Source organism: Dermacentor variabilis, chromosome 5 (assembly GCF_050947875.1).
Source record: "Dermacentor variabilis isolate Ectoservices chromosome 5, ASM5094787v1, whole genome shotgun sequence".
In the NCBI taxonomy this organism is placed as follows: domain Eukaryota; kingdom Metazoa; phylum Arthropoda; class Arachnida; order Ixodida; family Ixodidae; genus Dermacentor; species Dermacentor variabilis.
Window position 1 is genome coordinate 83,935,634 of NC_134572.1, and position 18,392 is coordinate 83,954,025.

At 44.4% G+C, this 18,392-nt stretch overlaps 1 protein-coding gene across 4 annotated transcripts in view; it reads right to left on the reverse strand.

The window, feature by feature from the left end:
- Positions 1–18,392, reverse strand: part of LOC142582905 (beta-mannosidase-like) — a 301,465-nt gene that overhangs the window by 64,193 nt on the left and 218,880 nt on the right. For 3 of the 4 annotated variants that reach the window (XM_075693024.1, XM_075693025.1, XM_075693021.1), the window contains one exon: positions 3,094–3,180. The gene's annotated coding sequence lies outside the window, so the exon portion shown is untranslated. Of the gene's footprint in view, positions 1–3,093; positions 3,213–18,392 lie in introns of those variants that run through there. The other variant, XM_075693026.1, reaches the window with a different exon arrangement.

Consider the following 18,392-nt stretch of genomic DNA (forward strand, 5'->3'; position numbering starts at 1 on the left):
TGCCGCCAACCTAATAAGGCTCCGCCACTCTGAGGACGCTATTCGCGGAGTCAGCAACGCGCCGCCAGCTTTCCAGCCTCCTCCGCCCCGCTGATCTAGTTTTCATGCACTGCGCTGCGATGAAGGATTAGAGCAGCGCCGCTCACACGCTAGCGTGCCGCCTTTGCTAGAGGATCCAACCGTAGAGAGCGCAGAATTCTCGGCGCTCCTCTGCTCCCGCAAGACAATTTACGCGCGGAAGGAGAAACGAACATGGCAACACAAGAACGGAGGAAAGGTTGAAGGTGCTTAGGCGGCCCACCACTACATGAAAAAAAAAACTGTATGGCGAGTTGTTTTCAAACAAACTATACTGATTCTGTCCGAGGCATGCGCGAATCATGGTTTGTATACGTGCATAACTACACGCGCGGATTCATGGTTACCAGAGATACCTGTCCCGCATCCTGAGCGGCAAAACACCGGAAAGCCTGGCTTTCTTTCAGAGAGCCGCCTCTTGTTGGTGCCTTCGTTTGTAAGTCGCATGTCTGTGGAATTTTTCTTGGCAAACTAGGGCAGGCAGTCGGAACAGAGAGTGTGTTTCGCATTCGCGAGGAGGTATTTGAACACTTGGGCGAAAAAAATTCTGGCCACTGAAGAGGCAATGGCATCTAGTTATATTGGTCCTCCGCGCTCGTAGAACCCCATCTCTACTTTCCTATGTGCAAATTGTAGCAGCGAAACAGTTCGCATAAGCAGTGGGAATATATTCCCCAGTACCTAATTACGACCACAGTTAACAGGAAAGAAGCAAAACGACGCAAACTTCACAGCTTAGACGCCAGAACTTAACTCTTCATGGGTGAAACGAAAGGACCCATCGCACACCTGGTTTCGACCATTCGAAGCGATTCAATCGGTGTCATCTTGATGTGAACGAGGTTAAAGGTTGAGAATTGCGCAACGTGAATAATGGAAGCACAAAGAAGACTCAAATCTGCGGCAGCCGGCGTCTTTCTCTGTACGTTTTCTCTTCGTTTCTTTATCCCACTTTGCTTTATGAAAACTTTCAGTAGCATCAAGTTCAAATGTCAGGGATTTCTCGAACAGTAATCAACGCAGAAAAAATACATATTTTCTTCTGTTGGGTAGCGCGACTAATGCCTTCAAAGTATATGTAACTGCGCGGCTCACTTGTGAAAATCATGTAATTTATAGAAGCCTGTTTTTCATTGCAATATCTAGGGCCAGCTTTCAAAACAATTTGATTTGTGGGAGGCAGCACGTAATGGACTATAAAGAAAGGGCAAATGACATGGACAATGAGACGACGCTTATTGCATTGGTAGGCGTAGCCTTCTCTATGTGTCGAACTATTGCGAATATCACATTTTCTCCATGATCAGAACTGTCTAGGAACTAATCTGCTCCAACGCACTGTTATCATGACCGGTCTACTCAGCATAAGCTTATATTTCGCAATATGATTTTCTTTTTTCTGATTCGAAACCGGCGCCCTGTAAACGATTACATTAAAGTGTTTAATACGGCTACTCATATTTTTTTTGGCTGTTCAAACTCAGGTAGGCTACATACGGTAGGAACCCTATACCATAGCATCTTTAAAGCTTCGTCTGGCCAAAGACAGCCTGCGTTGATGGAGAAGCCACCGTTCTACTCAGGTTGGCCCGTGAACTCTTAAAGTTCACAAAGTAGACAGTCGACTCGACTAAACGTATTTCGCTACAATTCTATCGTTCGCCGTTCATTGTATTCTGACGAGTAACACATCTCAGAGCTCACCTTAAAGCAAAGCTCACCTTTAGATTAAGCATGACAGACATGCGAATCACGCGTCTGCTTCGCAACCCGTCCGCCGGCACCTTGCAAGCTTTTCAAAGGGCTGTCATGAGATCCTATGGTGCCATACTTAGGTAATGTGATGTTTTATATTTTCATCTAAATTAGCTTTCTCAAATAGAGTTTCCGTTGAGCTTCCTTGTCACTTGATGGTCGGTGTTCTGCGTGTGTTGCCCGCTTCTCTTCGTGTTTTACTTCGCGCCTCCGTCTGAAGTGGCTTGCTTGGCTTTCAGCTGGACTAAACTCCGAACGATTTATGTAAGTATCTGAGCAAGCTGACACGCGTACGCATAACCACAAGCGCACACACAAGCTCGGGCACGCACGCATGACCGAATTTAAAAATTATGGGGTTTTACGTGCCAAAACCACTTTCTGATTATGAGGCACGCCGTAGTGGGAGACTCCGGAGATTTTGACCACCTGGGGTTCTTTAACGTGCCCCTAAATCTGATTACACGGGTGTTTTCGCATTTCGCCTTCATCGAAATGCGGCCGCTGCGGTCGGGATTCTGTCCCGCGACCTCGTGCTTAGCAGCCCAACACCATAGCCACTAAGCAACCACGGCGGGTAATGACCGAATTACCGCACCTACAAAGGCACGCGCAGTGGTGCTGTGCACTCGTCAGAGCGAAAGATTTTGGCACTGGGAAGCGAAATACTTCAATACTGCACTGATCCAGTGTAGTGGTTGTATAGGGGGGCTTATGGCCCTTGTCGCTGATGAATAGCCTCTTAGGTACCGATTAGGAAAAGCAAGCGTTTCGCGGGAGATGAAATCGTATACACAGCAGCATAAACTTGGCAAATACGTCGCGAAGTCATGAAATCGGGAGAATTGAGACAACAGTTCACAGCATTATGAACAAAGTAAAAGCTGCCATCATTTTCTTAACTTAAGAAGCGTTCAAACTACCTAGAAAGCTTAAGCAAACGCGTGTATGGCACCAGACGGTCACGTTTAGTTTTTACGGAGCCACCTCTGCGAAAAAAAGTGCCAATTTTACTACGTTCCTCACTTCTTGCAGACATTTTATGTCGAGGCGCATCCTCTACACTTTCTGCAGTATGTCTTCCTGATTTTATTCGCGGCATTTCAATAATAAGTATTGTTCTGGAACTATTCTTACAGCACACATTTCTAGAACAATCCAGACAAAGAACGCAGGTTGCACAGTTTTGATTGCTTGCTTTCTTTGTCCGAAATCAATATGGCTAGTGAAAATACCAAAAAAAAAATGTGCGGAACTCACCTTTATTCACTGTTTCAAACTAGCTGGGTCATGTGTTGCTTCAAACACGGAAAGTTGCTAGAGAAGAGAGATCCGTGCGGACTTGCGCTGCAACAGACATCCACGTTGTGGTAAGCGACGACTCGCAATCAGTTCACGACCGCGTATTTATCTGCGGCAAAGGCAAGCGAGCTCTGTCAGAACTGATAGCGAGCCTGCGGAGGCACGTGGTTCTTCTTATGTTCCTTTCTTTCTTACTCGCTGTATGGAGATAACGATCGATCGTGCGATTTGTTCTGTGGTCAAGGTTTGTCGTGAGAAACGGATTGCTGCTGCTTTCTGGCTCGGCGACGTGTAAACAATAAAGGTTTATACTGTGAACTCAGAGCCGTGGTTTCTGAGTACAGTGGCCATTTGAGGCTTTACGAGACGACACCAGCTGGACAAGCATAGAGCACCACATTTACGGAGACACACCCAGGCCCCGAATGCCACGGCTGCCAGCGCAGCTACCCCATCGAGAAAGGAAAGCCCCCCGGGCAAGTCCGGCCACGCACCAAGGGTACATGCCCTGAAGCTGGCATTGTGATGATGATGTGCGCGAATGATGACAGTGCCCCACACAAGGAGCTTGCAAATTTTTATTGCGATAGCAGTCATACGGCCACTCCAGGCGTATTTTGCCGTCGCCGTGATGTTCGCATAGAGTCCTGCGGCGATAACACCGTCACTGCACGTCATATGCTGTGTGTGCGGGTTTCGAAAGCACGCGAGGGAAGCCGACGATCTCGGCTCAGTGTGGTGCACGCGAAGGAGGAAAGCAGAGAGCACAAACGCGCCGTCTTCCGTCACGCGAAATGCCGTGTGGAGAATAGAGGGAGGGAGGGGGGACGGCCTAGGTGCTCCGGCAGCAACTGCGTATTTCGCGACTGGGCGCGAGCGGAATTGACAATCTATATATGCTGGTAGGTTGCGAGTCCGACGCTTGATACGAAAAGCAAACACAGCCTGTGTACAAATGAAAGACGTCAGACGTGGTCTTTCTTTTCAACACAAAATCACCACGGGCAAGGCTATACCTTTTAAAGGTGAAGAAAATATTAAAAACTGCGCGAAGAAGAGCACTTGAAGCGTTTGCAAAATAAAACAAGTCATGTAGCTAAATGATTCAAATAGGACTTAAGTCGGTGCATTGATAAGCATCGCCATAGACGTGCGTAAAACGCGTCCCTCATAAAACAAAACCGTTTTAAGAAATAATTTAGCCGTTAATATATGCCGACGCACACGTAAAATGAATTCCACAACGCTAACTTTAGAGCTACATGCCTCTATTTAGACAGCTGCTAACACGCGCGCTAATAAATCAATTAGGAATATTGACTGCGGGTATAGTTTATACTGACTCCTTATGTTCAACGAGTGCAATTTAGGACGTTTTTTGCTTGTGAACACCAACGACTCAGACATGCCTGTTTAAACACCTGCTGCAATTGAAAGGGCAGTTGAAGCATCAGTGCACTTTTTCCTAATACTAAGTAACAGTGCGAAGGTCTATTTCATTTCGGCGTGTTAGTTTCTCTCTCGCCTTTCCTTATTGTCCTAACTCGTAAGTGTGTTCTCCTTGCTCTTGTGGGGTATCTTCGCCATGCAGTGCTTTTCCCAGCTCTGGCCATCCTTATCCGTATCTAATCTTTCATACTGTGAAGGTTAGCAAACCGAGCACTATGCTTGGGCTAACAGTCCTGGGCCACCCCACCCCCTTTCTTTTTTGTTGTTCCTCCTTTCTGTCTAGCTCCAAAGATGAATGGGTAAAACCTTACGCTTTACCTCGCAGCCATAATTGTTTTTGATGTACTCACTAAGCTGCAAATAACCAAGGAGCGTGCTTGAAAAGAAGCTGTTTATTTAACTATTGCGTTACATCCTGCTTTCTCATCGTTCTCCAGCCGCTCCCCCCATTAATGTAAAGGTGCAAGCAGGGCCACTGATGAAATATGAAATCACTAAAACTGTGGGAGCACGGAACGACCGGTCGGGCAAACAATGCGCCGAAATCGTGCAAACTTTGTGACTGTTCGTGCTGTCATAAAGCAGCGGTAGTTGCGTGGGTGCATTTCTCTGCGAACGACTGCCAAACGCACGCGTTGCGAACAAATTACACGCAGACTCGGAGAAATTCGAATCAACCCTTTGCTGAAACAGAGGTTCACTTCAAAAAACAATATGGCAAAACATCAAGATGGCCCCTTTAAGAACTCGATCTCCGGTGATCGTTAGAAGAATAACATTCGAGGAAGCATTTCTCGAGTGGCAGTAGTTTCTTTCAAGACTGTGCATGAAGGCTTTTCTCCAGCGCTCTAAGGCGCACGTTCCGACATGCAGATTCTTTCGGAGGAACTGCGCCTTCAAAACGGCAAGAAAGGTGCTTCACGAATTGTGAAAGTGAGCCTTCTCATTAGATATCTAGAACCGAGACAGAAACTGACTGCATAATTATGCTGCGAAAGTTGAAGCCATAACTGCTAGATGATAGTTGTAGCCGAAGGTTACAGACGAGCCGGAATTAGACATTGCAATAAACAGAGTAAACTTTGGCAAGTGATGTGCCACCGTTCACCTAAAAGGTTCTTTCCACAAGCCATACTTTCCTATAACCAGCACCATCACTGTGAAAATGTTTTGCTGCACCTGCACTTCCTGTATACCTGTATACTATACGGTGAGGCTAAAAGTGTTTTCGTAAAAGGGTACCTTCGGCTTGCTTACATCTGACGCACGAATTGAGCTTGGTAAAGAAAACCGAGATCTATTCTTAGTAAGCCTTTCAGAAAGCTTAGACGAGGCTTAGCCTGCTCGCTCTCCGCAAAGTGACAGCTTTAAAAAGTTCTTGTCAAACGCAAGGTAGGCAAACAGTTTCTTTTTAGGTGCTTACATTTTATTCGGAAATTCGATATGGCTCTGAACTTTCGTCTTGCATGGATGACAAATGCCTGTGCGCGGCGCTCTGTGGTCGCTGTAGATTCAGGGAGCCGAACGTTTCAAGGTTAGCCCCAGTGCTCTCTTGTCGTGTTTTCATTCGTTGCCAAGCACATTACGCAAATGCGCATGCGGACAAAATCGCAGATAGAGAGTTTAATGGCATGCAAGACGTTTTGCGTTGTTTGACCTCTTCGCTTTACTCACAGACATGTGGTTTCGAGGTACCGTACACTTCGACTGCTGATTTCGCGATACCACACTGTTGAGGGATTCTTTAATAACTCGCAACTTTTGAGGCCAACAGACAACGAAACCAAGGAAGCCTTAACCCTCTCAGGTGCCAATTCATTCATTTGATTGAAAAGTTATTTCACCGCTTTTTCTTTTGTTTCTTCAGAATCACAAAAGGCATACATCTGCAGAACAGATTAAGAATTTTCATTTCTTTAGTGAGTTTTGTACTGTTTTAAGAATGTGGACTCTATGCGAAAAATTATTACAGAAACATCAAATATAAGAACATCACATATTACATGTCTAGCAGGCTTGAAAAGTACCTGTTCAGCCACTTGAATATAATTCCTGGCGCAATACGTGGCGAAAAACAATGAAAGAAGTGAACCCACTACATTCATTGACTTACACCAAGAACAAACACCCAACCATCTATGTTCTCAATCGTTTTCCTAAAATATTATGGACCCATGTTATTAAAACTTCCAGCACAATTTCAATCAGAAGTATTTCCATATGTACGCAATATATAATAAGTATCATTACAATGAATGAATGAATGAATGAATGAATGAATGAATGAATGAATGAATGAATGAATGAATGAATGAATTCTGAGGTATCACGTGCCAAAACCACGATTTGATTAAGAGGCACGCAGAAATGGGGGGGGGGGGTGGGACTCCGGATAAATTTTGACCACCAGGGGATCTATAACGTGTCCCCGCTGCACGGAAAATGGGCTTTTAGGGGGACACAGGTCCTCAGTTTACGGGACATGGCTGATCAGATCCCCAACGAAGTCGCACGATTTGATCCCCCAACCTTGTCGGGGATAAGGAAGCACGAGGTCGCGGAATTTCAACTCACGAGTTCGTGCTTATCAGCAAATTAGAGGTTGGATTGCGCAACCTTTTGACGAGACACACAAAAGAGAAACACACACCACCGAGCACTACTTGCAACAATAGTTTTAAACCAAGACTAGTTTAGACAACACAATAGTTTAGTTTAGTTTAGTCAACACAATAGTTTTAGACCAACACGCCTAGTCTCTAACCTTGGCATGCTTATCAGCGCAGCACCATAACCGCTAAGCCACCGCGGCGGGTTACTTTCATCAATGTTTTTTGTTTTTGATACACTATCTTGGTGTGCACACTTGTATACACAGCACCTGAAAGGGGTAGAGGAAATGAACTGCTTTTTAACTTATATGTGTGAATAAGAAAATGCAATTAAAGCGCAAAAAGTGACAACTATCCACCAGTGGGAGCTGAGCCCACAACCTTTGTATGACTCATGGGGTGCCTCCACCAGCTGAGCTAGAGCAGCTTGCGTTATCTTATTTATTTTTTTTATGGATTCGCATGTAAGAGTACTTATATACTGTGAACAACAATGTCGCGCATCGATGAACTGTCAACCATTGCTGAACGACTACGAATGTCACATTTCTATTGATATGGAACTATATAGTGCCACGGTGGCGGCTGTTCTTCCGTCCACTTTCTTGTATATTTCTGTATGCGTTATAAAGCTCTGGTGCTGGTAGTATTAGCCAGAGCCACTGGCGACCGTGGCGGTGAATGTTAGACATCCCGCCGTCATACTCTGACTTAAACAACGCAAACCGACGCTTCGGTGTGGCATGCGCAAATGCGGCAGCTTTAATCTCTGGCATTCCAAAGCAAGATATTTACGGCAAATCAAGACTGTCTACGGAGTGTGAGGCGGTAGCGAAAGTTGAATAAACGTCTTGCAAGTGCTTCAAATATATGGCGCAGAGAGAGAGAGAGAGAGAAAGAGAGAGAGAGGTTCTGAAATTGGAGCAACTGTAGCACATGAGAATGCACATAAGTACGCAGAACTTGGGCTTTCGTAAAACAGTTGCGGAAAGGGAGAATGAGACAGAGAGAGAGACAGAGAGATAAAGCAAGGAGAGAAAAGGTAGCGAGTTCAACCAGACGGGTTGCGCAAGTGCTGAAATAAGATTTGGCGTGCCTTGTAAGGGCCACTTAAAGAAAGATAGTGTTAGACGGCAGCTTGCACAAGTTGCTTGCTCTCTTTACTTCTTGTGCTTGGGTAGTTAAGTTGCAGAGTCCATCCTCTTGTACTTTCACTGGGCCTCACCCTAAATCTTTTCCCATGAGAAATTAATTAATGTTCGGGCGAAATGACTGTCGCGCGTGGGTATTTTCATAATTGACACAATTATACCATTTAGGTGAACTTGAATTAGCTCCGTGAAGTGTGCCTTATTTACAAACTCCTGCTTAGCATTTGACGTTACTAAACCTAGTGGAGTTGCGAGGCGAGCCTACCACATACTAACGTAGCAAGACCTTCTGTGGAACTTCTTCTTGGGCAAATCGGTGCTTAGATTTCCTAGGTATACATTGTGGCGCAAAATACATTTCTTGAAAAGGGACAGAAGAAAGGAAGACAGTGAAGCGCCAAGCCCACTGTACGAGAAAGATATTCCAAAAGGACTTCTTCTTGAGCAAATTGGTGCTTAGATTTCCTAGGTATACTTCACTGCCTTCCTTTGCTCTGTCCCTTTTCAAGAAATGTATCTTGCGCCACAAAGTATACCTAGGAAATCTAAGCACCAACTTGTTCAAGAAGGAGTCCTTTTGGAATAACTTTCTCGTACAGTGGGCTTGGCGCTTCACTGCCTTCCTTTCTTCCGTCCCTTTTCAAGGAATGTATTTTGCGCCGCAAAGTATACCTAGGAAATCTAAGCACCAACTTGTTCAAGAAGGAGTCCTTTTGGAATAACTTTCTCCTACAGTGGGCTTGGCGCTTCACTGCCTTCCTTTCTTCTGTCCCTTTTCAAGGAATGTAGTTTGCGCCGCAAAGTATACCTAGCAAATCTAAGCACCAACTTGTTCATGAAGGAGTCCTTTTGGAATAACTTTCTCGTACAGTGGGCTTGGCGCTTCACTGCCTTCCTTTCTTCTGTCCCTTTTCAAGAAATGTATTTTGCGCCACAAAGTATACCTTTTGTGGAACATTTAATGATGAGCAACTGAAATAAGTGAACCATGCTTGAGATGCGAATCATTGCATGCAATTGTTTACCTGTGAGTACCCTAAAGGCCCAGAAGGACATTACATAGTTCCGGTATGCAATATATGCAATGTTTACACAATGTTTACACAATGTTTACACAATTTAACTGCATGAAACCGACACAACACACACTCCAAAAAGCTTTCAGACTGCAATGGGCGACAGATCTCATGAACAACAGGTTCTAACAACTGAGCATGTCTGTCATCATTCAGGATGCCATCGATATGACAACCTCTTTCAATGGGTGCAGGAATTGGTGCAAGCGATCGTACCAACGAAGCGACGTATATTGTGACCCACTACAGCGTCTCGTAGATTTTGATTTCGCTTTCGAGAATGGAATCTGCGGTTCGTTGTGCTCCTTACCATGTGAGCAGGCATTCCGTAAATCGTAGGCATTAATGGACCAGAGTGGTTAGAGCCTACGTTTCCTTGCCCTCTTATATTGGAGCTCCATCCGTCTACACTACCATGGTGTGAACAAAGACAGTATACGTTTATCGGTTTCCCCATTCTTAAACTGATACTCGTTTCTAAGTGAAATGGTGTACAGCATACCGTCTGCGACAGCTGCGGGTGTGAGAAGATAAACGGTGCTTTTCTGCGCGTGTGCAACTGTTATCTCTTGTTACAGAGTGGAAGTCGGTTGTCATGCACAACATCTGATGGGAAAGAAACTTGGTCAATATCGGAACGAGAGATCCCACGGCAAACGCTAGAGCAGGCCGTTCGCCAAAATGCTGCAATAGCGTGCTGTTTCTGCAGTCTGTCGGCCGGCTATAGATTGGCTTTGATAGAGTTGCGTGTCGCACCTCGTTTCTGCGCGCTGTATGTACAGGGTGTCCCAACTATCATGCGTCAAAATTCAAAAATAAACAAAAGCCACGTAGCTGGGCAGAATCAGGGTAACATTTTTCGCCATGGCCTGGGGATACTCAGATTGTCTTTTGCATTCCGCCTAATTACATAATTAGTGTTATTTATTTAACCAACTTCTGAAGCATTATCATTAGATGAAGTGTCAATGAGACAAATGTAGAGCAGCATGAAAAACTCCAGATACAGCTTTCTGTCGCTCAGTACGTGCTACCTAGAAGTTCTCTTTTTTTTCCCGAGCGCGAAAGAAGCACGCGAATACACGCAAAGTTGCATTGTATTCACGGACTGCTTTCACGCTCGGAAAAACACTTTTATGTAGCACGTATTGAGCGACAGAAAGCTGTATCGGGAGTTTTACAGCGAAGCTGTCTACGGCCAGGATTTGGAGGATCGCTTCCGCGCGTAGACAACGATTTTTCATACGTGGGCCGATCCCGAAGATAGTTCAATATCTGGCCGACCCGCGGCGGAGGTGCAGTTCACCATTAAGGAGCCCACATACGCAGCATCGCCGGTCATCCTTCTTCACAAATCGGAAGGGCATCGAGTTTTTCATGTTGCTCTACAATTTTCTCATTGACACTTTTCATGTAATTATAATATTTGAAAAGTTGAACAATTAATTAAGACTAATTGCGTAGCTGGCAGAATGCAAAAAATAATCTGAGTATTTCCAAGCGATATCAAACAGCATTACCTTGGTTCTGTCTAGCTAGGTGGAATTTGCATATTTTTAAACATTAGCGCATGATAGTCGGGACACTGTATATTACCTTGCTGCTTCTCTCTCATGTAACCTTTTTACATATTTATTTTATTTCTATGCATGCAGATGGCCAGGCGGAACCACCTCTCGTTAAAATTCCTGTTTTGCTTCCTTCCTCAATGGGACTCGGTATAGTTACCATGGAGCAACGCGTAATTACAGCATTATTCTCTAAGAGACCTAATTATTTCGTTTAACGAACGTTACATTGTCGCTATATAATAACACTTAGCGCGTTCACATTTGCCTGTAACGCTAAAAGAGGCGGAACAAGGAGAATGAGGAGAAACGCGTGCTTCTACTCGTGCTTCGTCTTTTTGCGCCACCAGTTAAATACGGTAAACCTATACCAACTTGCCCAATTATCTATTTTTGAAGACGATTAGCATGTCTTTTTGTTTATGCAATATTTACTTATTGAACTAGTTGATGAATAATTTATTCATTCATTCAATCATTTTGTATTATTTCATTCACTAATATCTGCTTGCAGAAACAGGCATGCCGTTTTCTCGCTGTTTCTCATTTAGAGCGATAGCTCTACTACCACAAGCACAATCCCAGAAAACGCCTGGTTCTGTAAATCTGATTACCTTCAAACTCAGCCAAGGTCAAATTGGGACTTAGCCTGCCACTACGGGCGGCTGCTGTGTACGCCGCGTGGGCACCCATATGTTGAAAGCGATTTGCCATGTGGACAAAGTGCTCAGTCGCGCGGGCCTCATCTTCAAAGTGATCTGCGATGTGTACCAAGCGTGCCCAGCGCTGGTAGCTTTGTATGCGTGGTGCTTTCGACGCTTGGTTCGCGTTGAAGCCGATACGCTGCATGAAGGTCATTACGCTCGCTGCTGCTGACGGCGCCAAGAAGCGTATGTGTCCTTTCCCAAAGCAAACAAAACCGTGCTATCGCTCGACAAACTTAGTTTAACCGCGTTCAACCACGACAATTTGTTTTCTACATTGACTGTGAAGGCACGTCTACAAAATAGGCTTCATTGCCAAGATGTTCTTATATATCACCTTATGCTATCATACTTCGATCATTGAACAATTTATTATTTTGTTAAAAAGTCGGAGGGAAAAAAAGTGACTCGCCTGAAATAGCAGCACTTACATTTCTATGCTCTGAAAATACGAATAAAGGGGTCAATATTTCAGTAATTAGGATGAGGGGATGTTTAAAGGCGAGTAATACAGCGAAGCCGACTCTCTGTGATTAGCAGAAAGTGGCTAAATAATTGCGCGGGTATTTTGTAATTCCTTTGCTAACATATTCCACCGTGAGCGTTTCGGTGCTCTTCTGATGCAGTCAGATAATTCTCTGGTTGAAACCTTGTAGAAGAAAAATAAAGTAAGAGTGCAAGTTGCACTTTCCAATACCAGCGCACAGTATTACCTCGCAGCATAGCCGTGGGGCTTAGGAAGCACCAGTAATCGAAGCAGGAGACTTCGCGAAAACTTTAGTTACCTTCATGACGTATTCTTTTTTTTACTTAGGCGTCAACAACATTGGTTATCTTTGCAAAAGCCTAATAGCGTGATGTCACAATGTCTGATTTTCGGTTCGTAGCCTTCTCCCACAAGTGGGCCTCATTTGAGTCGAGGCACGCAGATCGACGAGACAAATCTAGTTTCGACATTGAACGTGACTAGGTTTTCGAAGAGCCCCATCGGACAATTTTTCGAAATTGATCATTCGGATGCCCAAAGCACTACGACTACTACTACGTACTAGAGATGTTGTTTCTTTCACAGGCCCATTCAACACGAGCAGTAGTAAAAGCTACAATGGCGTAGACACTGATAAGCTGTTTTCAACGAACGTCCCTGGTCACTTTCTATGCAGTACATGGGAAATATATATATATATATATATATATATATATATATATATATATATATATATATATATATATATATATATATATATATATATATATATAACTGATATTGATAGCCACTGACACGGATACGGAAGAAATGTCACTCTTCCCCATTCGAAACGTCATGGACCGCAGACTCCAGTTTATATAGTACAGCGTGGACGACACTTGCGAGGGGGTAACATTACTGTCCATGCCAAATAGCACCCCACTACAAGAGTATACCGGCAATCGTAGATCCTTGGGCAATTTAACAGTAGGGCAAGTAAGCGTGCACCGATGTCGCTAACACGAACTGGGTGCATGCGTTCGACGTTACTTTCATACCATTACGAAGCACCATCGATAACAAAGTGTCGACAACACCGACAGCCGACGACGGCAATGCTGGTGCGGTATCCTAATAGTGGTGTGATGACAATTCGGCTTGCGACGTCTTTCCTGCGGTCTCACTCACATAGCGGCATTCACTCGTGCAGTAAACGCGCGAACTAGACTTAACGCTTGGCTTCCTTTAGGCGACGGGAAAGATTAAGCTGTGGTGGTAGCACGCGTTTCCAGCGAAACGCTGTCGTAGTAAAGTGGCTTGAAGGTGCTGAGGTTACTGAACGTGCTGAACAGTGTTTACAAAGCCTGATCTTAGACAAACTGTTGTTTAGTCTTAACCGATACTGCAACGTGTCTGTACTTTCTGAATTGCGGAAAGTTGTTCAAATGCTTTACAAAGAAAGGAGGTCAAAAGTAAAAGCACTTCAGCAATACCCTTGGCACAGAGATGTTTTGCCGAACACGCAAAATTGAAGTGCCCATCACGAGGCGGCGCTGCCCTATACCTGCGTCGAACTTCTATCTCCACAGGTCTGGTCTGGTCCCCTAACGATTTATGCTCATTCTATGGTGAAGCGGAGACAATAGACCATTTCTTGTTGTCTCGCAGGCGTTTTTCTATTATCAGAAAACGACTACTCGAAATCCCGTTTCGAACTATTGGTCTAAATTTATCAGTGCCTGTGATCCTATCTTTTGGATCCTTCATTATTGGGTTCAGTCGCAGAAATGTTTGCTTGGCAATCCAAAACTACCTCATTGAAACCAATCGATTTCCATGTTAGACTGATTGTTCTCCCTCCCCACCATAGCTTTCTTTTATTTCTTATCTATTATTTATTTTTTCTCTATCTTTCTTATACCCGGTTTTCTCCTGATTATTTCTTTTTCCTCCAAACTCAAAACGTTTACTTTTAAACTCCAATGCTCAATTTGTTAACTCCCTTGTTATTATTATTTTTATGCACCTAATTGAACCACCCGATTCATGGCCAATTCCCCACTGTGGGTATGTGCCATGGCCACTCAGGACAACAACAACAACAGCCGTCGTCTTTTTTCGATGCTTAGAGATTGAATACTGCTTTACTACGTCTCAGCTACCGAAGGGACATGCGTAGTTTGTCTTGATTTGAACCGGCAACGAAAGGTTCATAAGTCACGTGCTTAGCATTTTTTTGGTTGAAATCAAAATAAAAGAGAGAAAGGTAATCGCTGTTTAATGATTACGGCTACTCTTTTTAGCATAGTAGAAACAACAATACAATAAATTGTATATGTAGTAAGAAAAAATAACAGTGACATAGGCCAAAAAATCCACAGCACAGCACGCACAGCAATACACAAGTGAATGTACAGATATAAAAGGCGAAGGCAATCCGCACCACTCTGCGTTCCAACACACACGAGGCTGCGATGCAGTCGGCGATGAGCAGGTAAACAGATTAACCGGTGAGGAATGCACACTGATGAAATATATGCACGTGCATATGGCAGTCAAAAGGGACCTTAAGCACAGAATACTAAAGAGTATAACACATAACATACAAGCGCTCATAAATACGAATAATGGAAGCAAGTTTAATTACATGGTGTTACTATTCAATTCGGCATCCAGTAATCGTTAAGAATGCCTGTTTTTGACAAAATGTTCGAGTGCGTTCAATGCTTTACGCTGTGTTATTTTTGATGGCCAAGGGCCTAGCAATATTGGGAGTGAGAAATGTCGGTGGGGATCAGTGGAGTGTAGCTCTTGTTATAGCTGCCCTCCATGCGTCGCGTGATTCGGGCATTCGAGGAGTAGATGGCGAACATACTCATCGTCGTTGCCAGAGGAGAGAGCTGGGGACGAAGCCCATTTTATGCCATATAGAAGATGCTTTCTCTATGTTGCCCCAACGCGCAGTCGATGAATTAGCGTCTCGGTACTTTTCGAAAGTTCTGCATCTAGCTGGGATTTTAGTTGGGGGCCCACTTCGTAAAGGATCGATTCCTTAGTGTTTTCATTAAACCATGAAAGACAAACACATTCCCTGTTTGGTACTTTTCATCAGTGATACAGAGATCAGTTAAATTTCTGCATTATTACGGGCCAATTTTGCCAACTAATCCACTAATTCGTTGCCTGCTATGCCAGCATGTTCCGGGATCCCTTGCAATATGACTTCGCATTTTCTTTCAATTGATTGACTTAGACTGTTTAGTACTGCTTACGTGATTCGTGCGTGCGGTTAGTTGTCATCAGCACATTCAAGACATGCTAAAGTCGATAAGAAGACCGTAAAAACTGCCAACTTTCTTGGTGTTTCATATATTTTGATAAAATATGTGGCTTGGAGAATAAATTGCCAGTAATACCGCTATTGTTGGTGACGACGTGCGTCCTAGCCAACAAACGTACTCCACTTATAAAGATGGCCTAACATAAGCTGCCGTCGCACTTGCTAACAAAACTGTCCGTAAAGGTGGGTACTTGTCAAATACCTGATGTAATGCTAATTGTTTCACTGCTAGCGTGGAGACGCCACCTAGCCTTTTTAAGACCTTGTATCGACATGTCTATTTTCTGTGCCCATGTAAAAGCCTTAATGGGTAGTGGTCTGCGTGCCCAAAAAAGAAACGACCATAGAAGTCGTGATTTATGCTGTTGAAACATGGCGTGTATGCATGCACCAGGTTGATAATCTATCATTGAAAGAAGCGGGGTATGCAGAATGCTGAGATGAAAATCTGAAGAGATGCCGGCATCGGCGGCATGTCTTCTGCAATAGTGAGGTGATCGGATGTAGCTTGCGGGGCTCGTAGGCACACTCGTAAACTCCGACGCTGCAACATCTGCAGAGGTTGAAGGGACGTCTCAGATAATTTGTGCAATCCAAAGGCGGAGTAAGCAATTCCCTAACGGACAAGTGCCGAGTGACCCTGAAGCAGGGACGCAGTTGTTCCACCCCACTTCTTACCTGCGATTCCGCGGAGAAAATTTATTACGCAACTAATTTGGTCCTCCAGGGCAGTCAAACGTTGAGTCCACCGAAGCTGGGGGTCTAAAGTCACGCCGAGAAAACGATGTTTCCGAACCAGCTCGATCTCACGGCCGTCTGTTGAATGACCGCAATTTCTAACTTTCTTTCTCGTGAAGGGCAAAACCACCGATTAGGCATATCTGCAAGTCCCGTTTTCTTCAATAATGGCTTATTGCATTTAACGCCAGTCGATGCTTGACAACATCTAGATAGTTGTGCGATGTCCATGTGGAAATGTCATCAGCACACATATATATGTTTATGCCTGCCGGAAGTACTCCTAGTAAGCCTGCTATTGCTGCATAAGAGAGAAGTGGACTTAACTTGAGGAATGCCTTTGTTTATGGTGTACTCATCGCTTTGTCCGTCATTGCGCGCGCACACGCACGCACACACACACACACACACACACACACACACACACACACACACACACACACACACACACACACACACACACACACACACACACACACACACACACACACGTGCGTGTGTCAAGAAGTTAGCGATTCAAACCCGGACATGCACTCCGAGCGATGACAGTCCATGAAGGACATGAAGTTGACTGTGTAATTCGCCGAGTCAAAGGCCTTCTCAACAGTAGCAGCAATATGTTCCCACAGCTCATCTCGTGGTCAACAAATGTTACAAAGTCAAAGATGCAGTCCCAGTGTGCACCTACGTTTTCTAAAACCAGCCATTTGATATGGTAGACAATCGCTGGATTCTAGGATTCCATCCACCACTGCGGTCTAATTTCGATCATTTTTTTTCATCACGTTTGAAACGCAGCTGCTTAAACTGACAGGGCGGAACGAGTCAAGAGACAGAAAACCTTTTAGTGACCAAGAAGTCTGGAAAAACGTATGCAGCTGGTCAATTTCATGTCAATACTTATTGTGACACCCTTTAAGCGCATTTCTTATTTACCGATTGTAAGTGAACATGTCCACTATTGTCCCAGTTATGACAACCAAAGGTAATGGCATTATGCTGAGCCACCACACCACCACACGCATTGAAACTAAAGTTAGCCCGCCGTGGTTGCTCAGTGGCTATGGTGTTCGGCTGCTGAGCACGAGGTCGTGGGATCGAATCCCCGCCACGGCGGCCTCATTTCGATGGGGGCAAAATGCGAAAACACCCGTGTACTTAGATTTAGGTGCACGTTAAAGAACTCCACGTGGTAGAAATTTCGAGTCCTCCACTACGGCGTGCCTCATAATCAGAAAGTGGTTTTGGCACGTAACACCCCATAATTTAAATTTAAAAACACAAGTTCTTGTTCCGGTCGTCTTCTCCGTATACATGAAAAGATTTAGTTCACAGAGAGATTCAAAGAAGGAGGACAACGAAAGGGTAAAAATAAGGCAAAGCGCCTATTGACGTGGACGCCGCGCAATGTTGCCAGATCAAGAGGCAATATAATAGGGCATTGAGGTTTTTTATAGGCCTATTAATTCTTGCTGTTGGAAACGCATATGTAATATTTCAGACCCTACACTAAATTTCGAAAACAACTATTTCTTTTTCACCATTTCTAAGACTTGGTACCACACAAGCTTTTGTGTTAACAGAACTGCTAATCCACCACGCGTTTCAGTATCACTATATGTGCTCAAAGAAAATCCCTGTAAACGCATCGCCGAACCATGAAATGCGCATAAAGACTTTTAGACAGAAATGTGACACGCATTTTTGACATAGCGTTAGCAAAAGCGGAAAAGAAATAACGACATAATTGAAGTTTACCAACAAAAGCTGCAATATTTGTACACTGTATATTTCTGTACTGGGAAGAAGCCTTTGCAAAGTGCAAGAATTTCACCGTTGGTGTTCCTTTAGATAAATCTACGTAAACAGAATCTTTATAGAAAGTATTTGCTGCATTGATAAGCCTCGTAGAACGCTGTGACTGTTTTCAAGCTTCCGGATAGCACAGAAGCCCCGTACTGAGTATGGGACCACTGGAAGGATAAAATCCCGAGTTAATTCCGGCTCCAGATGGGTTACAGGCTGCGTCACAACGTATAACGGAGCACCGGCAGGAAGCCGGTGCCAAGGCCGAGTAGAGAATCGAAATAAAGGGCAGCAGGATTCCGGTGCAGACGTCGTCAACGCGGTGAAGTGCGCCAACCGTCCCG